A 7793-nucleotide genomic window follows, 5' to 3' on the forward strand; every position below is an offset into this window, starting at 1 on the left:
GGACACACCTGTCATTCTGAGGACATGCAACCAAGCAGACACACACGTACATACGCACACACGCACTTATGCACACATGTACACACACACGTACACACACGTACACACACATGTACACACATACACGCACACACATGCATGCACACATGTACACACTCATGCACACACACGCACACAGGCATATACGTACACACATACACACATGCACACACATACACACATGCATGCATGCACATGCACACATGTACACACATGCACTCACAGACATATACATACATGCACACACGCATACAAACACATGTGGACACACACGAACACACGCACGCATGTACAAACATGCACACACAGAGACACAGACACACATGTACACATGCACACACACGTACACACACGCACACACACTCACACACATGCACACACATACACACACACGGACACACACACGCAAGCATGCATGTGCACACGGAGGTCTCTTCGCTTGCCATCACCTGTTCTAATTCAGCAGTGCGGACAGTGACCCTCAGCTGTGGGGAGGGCCGAGGGTGGTCCCTGTTCTCTGGGAAGCTCAGACGAGACGTGGGACTTTAGAGCTTGTGCTGCAGCGGGCACAGGGCCTGGCTCCCACCCCACAGGCAGAAGGGCCGAGACGCAGCCTCACCCCAGGGCTCAGGCAAGTCAGAGGCAGGCAGGGAGGCCAGGAGGGGAGGTTCATGGCGGAAGGGGACTCTGCCCAGAGGAAAGTGGGAGCAAGGCGGGAGGTGCGTGTCCTGAGCTACGAGGACGAGATTTTGGCGAACAGAGCAAGCAGAGGCCTAGGGTAGTGGCAGACACTGACCTCGGGGATCACGCCTCACGTCGGGAGCCCCTCTGGACACCAGTGCTCGGAGCACTGCCCGGCCTGCACGGGGAGCTTTTAGAGGCCACTGCCACATGATCCTGGGGTGGGGCCCAAGACTCTCTGGGAGGAGCCTGGACATCTCATGTCCAGTCCCCTGAGGCTCCCGGCACCTCTGGTTTCCGTGACTTCCGGGAGGAAACCAGGGTGAGGCCCGAGCCCAATGTCTCGGTTGGTGAGAAAGCCCTGACCACACAGACTAATGGAAGCACCCAGAAGGCAAGGTGCCTCTGAGAGGGGCTGAGGTCAATGGATCCTGCAGAAAAGGAGCCTGATAATCAATATTTCTCGAGCTTGTGCTACTGGCAGAAGTTATGCCAGGAGCTCAAATTAACTCATTTAATCCCCATGACATTATGATCATTATCCCCATTTTCCAGATGAGGAAACTGAACTTCAGAAAGACTGACTCATTGCCCAGGGTCAAGCAGCCTGCAGGGAGTGAGTTCTCAGTATGAAGAATGGAATAACACTCAGGTTCCCCCTTCCCTGGGCCCAGGTCAGGCTATGGGTAGGACGAAGGTTCCATCCAGATTTGGACCTGAAGGTTTTTCAGTGCTGGGTGGATGTCCCAAATCTTAGTCCCCAGAAGCAGAAGTAAGATCCATACCCAAATCCCTGGCCTAGAAATCCCTTGCCTAGAAAGCTAAGGTACCAGGCACCTGAAGTGATCACCTGGTTCAGGGAAAGCCAGCATAAGGCCGTGTCCACCCCCCGCCCCCCAAGAGTGCACAGGTGGCAGACATCACTAATCCATCCACTTCTGTTTGTGCCTGCGACAGACATCACTAGTCCATCAAGAACCTGCTCTCAGCCACTCAAGCTAGCCTCACCATCTTTCCTAACCCTGCCTCTATCCACCAGGCTCAGCATGAGCACTTTAAAAACTGAGTCCCTAATGCAGATGTGGAAGCAGGGGCTCCAAGTGGGGGTTCCCTGGTCGGCCACACAGAAGTGAGGGATAGAGTAGGGTCTGGGCAAAGCTGGAGTGGTGACAAGCACAGCTATATGACAAGGAGGCCAAGGGGACACCATCAGAGACCGGGTGGGTGAAGGGGGACCTGGGCCAGGGAGAGCCACGAGTCGGCATGAAGCAGGGACGGAGAGCAAGAGCAAGACAGATATTTCCACTCTCCAATCAGGAGCGACCATCACACTCTGGCTTGGCGCCCTCCCCTGCCCAGTGCTCAGGGCCTCTGCCCACAGGCAACACCACAGGGAACATCTAAGATTCACACAGTGCCAAGCCCATTCTGGTGCTCAGACTCAGAGAGAGAGAGAGGCAGTGGGAGAGGGGTGCTTGGCACTCAGCCCTGCCACATCCATCTCTGACCACCAAGTCTTTGGCCTGCAAGCTCTCTCTGAGGCGGGAAGACGCTCCGCCCTTCCCAGGCACAGACACAGCAGCCCCTCCTGGGGCAGGGCAGGCAGAGTCCCGGGGTCTCTCCCCGCACGACTATCTGTAGCGCACACCTAGTTGGTTCCCTCCCTTCCTGGGATCGCCCCTCCTGTTACTCCCGAGATCCCCTTCCTCTATGCCCTGAGTGAAACTGTGATCTCCTGGTGCCTCACCCCACCCTGGCCCATGCACAGGATCCACGAATTCTTCCCAGCTGGCTGGGCACCAGGCAGCCAGTGTGCTTCCCCTCTCCTCCAGAACCTTCCCCACTGCCTCCTCTTCACCCAACTCCCCCTCCTGTTCATACCTCACCTCAACAGGCTCCTACTACAACTGCTGACAGCCCTGTCCCATGGGTGAACCTCCAAATCACAGCCCCCAAGAAGGCTGGAAATCTCCACCAAGGGGCGACTGAACAACACCCCTTCTATGAAGCCCTTCTTGGTTCTCCAGGCCAGGATTTTTCCTTTAAGAGATGCTTCCCTCTGTGTGAACGCTGACCTTGCCAATGTCCCACTCCTAGTTTATGTCAGAGGCCCTGAGAGGGTGGTATAGGCCTATCACAGAAGGAAATATGCTCCTCTCTTAGATGAAGAATGCTGGAATGAGCAGCTGAACAGGATGGATGAGAAGATGGGTGGATGAAGTGTGAGGCAGCTATATGGCAGGCTCACAGATCTGGGTAGTTGAGCATATGGCTGGGTGAGGGGAGCCAACAGATGGATAGATAGATGAGTGAGCCTGGCCAGATACATGGACTGCTTGGAAGACAGGTCAATAGATGGACGAGTGAGTGGATAGATGGCTGTGTGAATGGGCAGACGGATAAGTAAATATCCAAGTGAAAAGATGGTGGATGGGTTGGGTAGGTGGGTGGAGTGAGGGGTGGCAAATGGATGTGTGGATCGGGAGGGGAGATAAAGAGTGAAAGCCGGCAGATGAGTACAGTGGTGGAGAAGCAGATATTTGCATCTACCTCGTACATGGGTGTGACTGAGGGGGACTGGCTGGGTGCTGCTCACCAGAGACCTGAGTCTCACCTTCTGTCTCCTGGCCTCTAGGTCACTGTGCTGAGCAGGCAGGCGGCTGTCTTCAAGGCTGTGCACGCAGCAGCTGCCATTTCCCAGGCACCAGCTAGGCAGGGAGCTGTCTCGGGAGGGACCTGAAGTCGACACAGAAGCACCACATTATGAATGACGCCTCTCTGCACAGGCGGCTCGAGAGCGAGAAGCTTCCACGTGGAAACATACTCTGCCTGCTTCCCCTGGGCCCCAAGACCCTGCAGGCCCACCTCAGTTGCCACAGACGTTCACACCATATGACTGCCCACAGCAACCTCTCAGGACCAGAGGAGGAAGGACCAGAATGGGTCCCAGGAGAAAGGCACAGTGTATAATTATCACCAGCTGCACACCAGACACTTGGGGCCCCTCCAGACCTCAGCTCGCGTAACCCACACACCCACCCCTGAGGTTGGAACCATCACTGTTCCCATGCCAGAGAAGAAGGATGTGCCAGCTATGAGCACTCGGGGCCCTGGTCTGAGCTCTCAGGCACTACACGTGGAGACTTTCCAGGAGCCAAGGAGCACTGTACGGAGGGAGAGGTAGCTGGATGGATGGACGCAGGGAAGAATGGAAGGACGGAAGGGTGGAAGAATGGGTGGATTATTGATGAGAAGTTGGTATATGGATGGATGGAAGGAAGGAAAGAAGGAAGATGGGTCAGAGCAATAGTACATGGGTAGGGGATTGACCTTGAACCTGGGCCAATACAGGTTCAATCCCCGACATCCCATAAGGTCCCCTGAGCATTACCAGGAGTAATTCCTGAGTGCAGAGCCAGGAGTAAGTCCTTATCATCACCAGGAGTGACCCAAAAAGACAAAAAAAAAAAAAAGGAAGGAAGGAAGGAAGGAAGGAAGGAAGGAAGGAAGGAAGGAAGGAAGGAAGGAAGGAAGGAAGGAAGGGAGGGAGGGAGGAAGGAAGGGAGGGAGGAAGGAAGGAAGGGAAGGAGGAAGGAAGGAAGGGAGGGAGGAAGGAAGGAAGGGAAGGAGGAAGGAAGGGAGGAAGGGAGGGAGGAAGGAAGGAAGGAAGGAAGGAAGGAAGGAAGGAAGGAAGGAAGGAAGGAAGGAAGGAAGGAAGGAAGGAAGGAAGGAAGGAAGGAAGGAGAAGATGGGTGGGTTATGACTGTGGGTAAGCAGAGAGATGGGCAGGTCAGTAACTTGTCACACACACACATCTAATCTTCCAGCCTCAGTTTTCCCATCTGCTAAAGGGGCTTCCTGCTTTCCTCCCTAGCACTCCCTGAAGTTTGGGGCAGAGTGGTGGAAAGGGGTTCTGCCCATTTTTTGAAGGCAGGCAGACTGGAGAGGCCCTGCTCACTTCCGCCTGCCCATCCAAGCCCTGAGTCTCACCCTTCCTTGGCACAGAGGCTGGCTGCCATCCATGGTGGCACCAGCTTTTCTGGCTAGGATTAGAAGGGGGGGGTGAGTCACCCCTGTAACATGAGCCTCCTGGTAGCCACAGCACTGGTTTTAGAGACACAGATCCGGGTTTAAAACCAGCTCTGCCCTACTCGCTCTGTGACACGGCCTGACTCACTTCCTCTCTGGGCCTTTGCTTGCGCTGGGAGGGTCGACGGACCTTGCCCCCAGATGCCTAGCCCCGCCCCTGCCATCCCATCTCTCCTCGCTCCCCGAGCAGCTGGCACGGGCCCTGCGCCCGCCCCCCTCGGACTTTCTGCCCAAGCTGCTGGGGAAGCAGCGGCACCCAGAGACCAGCGTCCTGTACTGGGGCCTCGCAGTGGGCTGTGCCCGGGTCTCTGACGTGACCAGGGCAGCTACTCGCTGGACACAGACAGGGAAACCAGCTGAGGGGGGAGAGGCCGCTGGCAGGGGCACCGACAGGCTGTGCGCGGAGGAGGACGGCTGCCACGGGCTCAGGAGCCGGGAGCAAGGGGAGAAGGAGCCGCTTCCCTCCTGCTGGCCCTGGTTCTCAACATCCTCCCGGCCTCTATCTTTTGTTTGGGGACTACACCCGGTGGTGCTCAGGGCTCACTTCTGTCTCTGTGCTCAGGGGTGACTCCTCTCTCTGTGCTCAGGATTACTCCTATCTCTGTGCTCAGGGACCACTCCCAGGCAGGCTCGGGGGATCATCTGGTGTCGGGGCGACCCCGGTTAGCAGCACACAGGCCAGAGTCCTCCCTGCTTGACTATTCATCTGGACCCTCTTTTTGGTTTGGTCTTTTTGGGGGGTTGGGACCACAGTGGCCCTCCCTCTGTTTTTCTGAAAAGGGGTTTCCTCCGACCCACAAACCCCGTCAAGCTTGTTCTCTCCTGTGAGGGGGGCAAAATGAGCTCTGTTCTCCACAGGGAAACTGAGGCTCAGAGGAGAAACACAACTGACCCCCACCCCCCCCAGTCACACAGCAGTGACACAGCAGCAGGGAAACCAAGTGCGGACCTCTGACCCAGGACCCTGGCCACCCCCGCCCCCACACCGATCTCTGCAGCCCCAGGGGACAGCTCCGCAGGCTGGAGTGCCCAGTGCTTCCCTGGGACCCGCCCACTCTGCGGACCTAGAGGGACCCCGAGGGAGGGGCTCACACAGCAGAGGGGCAGCCTGGCAAGACAGGCCAGGCCAGGCACGCCCATGCCAGCGCGCCTCTGCCCAGCTGTCAGCAGGGCTGGGGTGAAACCTGCAGCGGGGAGGGGCCGGGTGCTTCCCTTCCTGTGGGGCAGCTCCTGGCCTTGCACAGGCTGACGATACCCCCAGCCTCCCCGCGAAATGCAAGGCGGTGGGTGCTGGGCATGGGGCCGGCATGGCAGAACACCAATTGCCACAGTCCAATAACAGCTGTTCCTGGGGAGGGGACACAAGCCATGTCCTGCACTCAGGCCTACAGCTGTCTCCAGAGACTGAGTCTCAGTCTCTCCCTCTACAAATGGGCTGATGGGGCCAGAGCGATAAGACAGCGGGGAGGGCATTTGCCTTGCATGCAGCCGACCTGGGTTCAATCCCCGGTACCACACATGGTCCCCTGCTCATGGCCGGGAGTAATTCCTGAGTGCAGAACCAGGAGTTAGCCCTGAGCCCTGTCAGGTGTGTGACCCTAAACCCAAAATCAAACCAACGAGCAAGAAAATGGTTGACCCTGCTCCCCCACACCGAGGCTGCCCTGCGCCGGGCACGCAGGTTCAGGAAGGCCTTCCCAGCCCACACCGCGGCTGACCACCGGGAGCAGGGTCGGAGCTCCCCACGGCATGGAAGGTGAGTCCACAGCTGCCCATAGGCCTGTGCGAGGCCCCCGAACAGCCCTGAGCTCTGCCTGTGCAGGGCCGGCTGCCGGCACCCCTGTGCTGGTCACCACAGACACACATGGGCCCAGCCCCGACGGGCAGGCTCCCCACTCCGAGGCCCGGGGTAAAGTCAGGGCAGGTTCCAGTCCCGAGGGTGGCTGGCGGGTCATGCCAGGCACAGAGCATGTTTCCGAGGGTATTTTTATCTTGAGAACATCCTTCTCTGGGCGTGGGGGCAGGAGAGACAGGGTGTCCTTGGCCCAGGCCCTCGGCACCCTGCACTGGGGAGACGGCCACAGATGCCATCCCCTGGCAGGCTCCAGGCCCCCGCGCCCTGCAGCTTCAGGCAGGTCTCAGGGGTCCCACTGGGTCCCCACCCTGCTCCATTGTGACGCCCCTCTCTGGGGCTCTGCTTGTGGTCACTGTTTCAGGAGGGCCTGCGCTGTGCTCAGAGGCAGTGGACCAGCCTCCGTGCCAGGCAGTGGGGGGCAGCACGGAGACCAGCACTCACCAGGCCTCATTCCTCAGAGAAAGCCTGGGGGCCCTGGAGCAGCCGCCGTGGACAGCTGACCCAGGGACCCCCAGCGCTGCCCCTCACCCTTGGGCCAGGCAAGACTCTCCACCCCCTCTGAGCATTCGTGATCCCCTGCAAACGAGAGACAGAGTGGCCCTTCCATTCTCCACACCCCAGAACCCTAGGGAACGGGGGAGGGGCTCGTAGGGAGATGGTTGGGGACACACCATGGAACCCTGGTGGGAAGAGAGTGAAGGGAGTAATTCCTGAGTGCAGAACCAGGAATGGTTTCTGTGTCACTTTCGGTGTCCGGCAATAAAGAAAAAGTGAGGCTCTGCCCGGCCCCTGGTGTCATCGCCGGGGCGCTGGAGGAGCCTGTGGAAGCATGACTTCTGGATGACAGGGTGAGAGGTTCAGATCCCATCTTGGAACCAGCCTGTGTGACCCTCTGAACATTTTTCTTTTTTTGAGATGGGGAGGGGCACACCCAGTGATGCCCAGGGGTTACCCCTGCTCTGTACTCAGTGATCACTCCTGGCAGGTTCAGGGAACCATATGGGGGCTGGAGACGGAACCCAGTCAGCCATGTGCGAGGCAAGAGTTCCCATTTCCTAGCTGTACCACTTGTGCCCACTGTCCTGTTGCTCGGGCCTGAGCCTGTTTTCTGATTGGTCAGGAGTCAGTA

The 7793-nt window shown here is 58.1% G+C and overlaps 1 protein-coding gene across 2 annotated transcripts in view; it reads right to left on the reverse strand.

The window, feature by feature from the left end:
- LOC101555655 (potassium inwardly rectifying channel subfamily J member 12) overlaps positions 1–7793 on the reverse strand; it is a 44637-nt gene that overhangs the window by 7137 nt on the left and 29707 nt on the right. The window contains exon 2 of one of the 2 annotated variants that reach the window (XM_055134981.1): positions 3335–3456. The exons of the other annotated variant lie outside the window; for it this stretch is intronic. The gene's annotated coding sequence lies outside the window, so the exon portion shown is untranslated. The remainder of the gene's footprint in view (positions 1–3334; positions 3457–7793) is intronic. 2 annotated transcript variants of the gene reach the window in all.

This window comes from Sorex araneus, chromosome 4 (genome assembly GCF_027595985.1).
Source record: "Sorex araneus isolate mSorAra2 chromosome 4, mSorAra2.pri, whole genome shotgun sequence".
In the NCBI taxonomy this organism is placed as follows: Eukaryota; Metazoa; Chordata; class Mammalia; order Eulipotyphla; family Soricidae; genus Sorex; species Sorex araneus.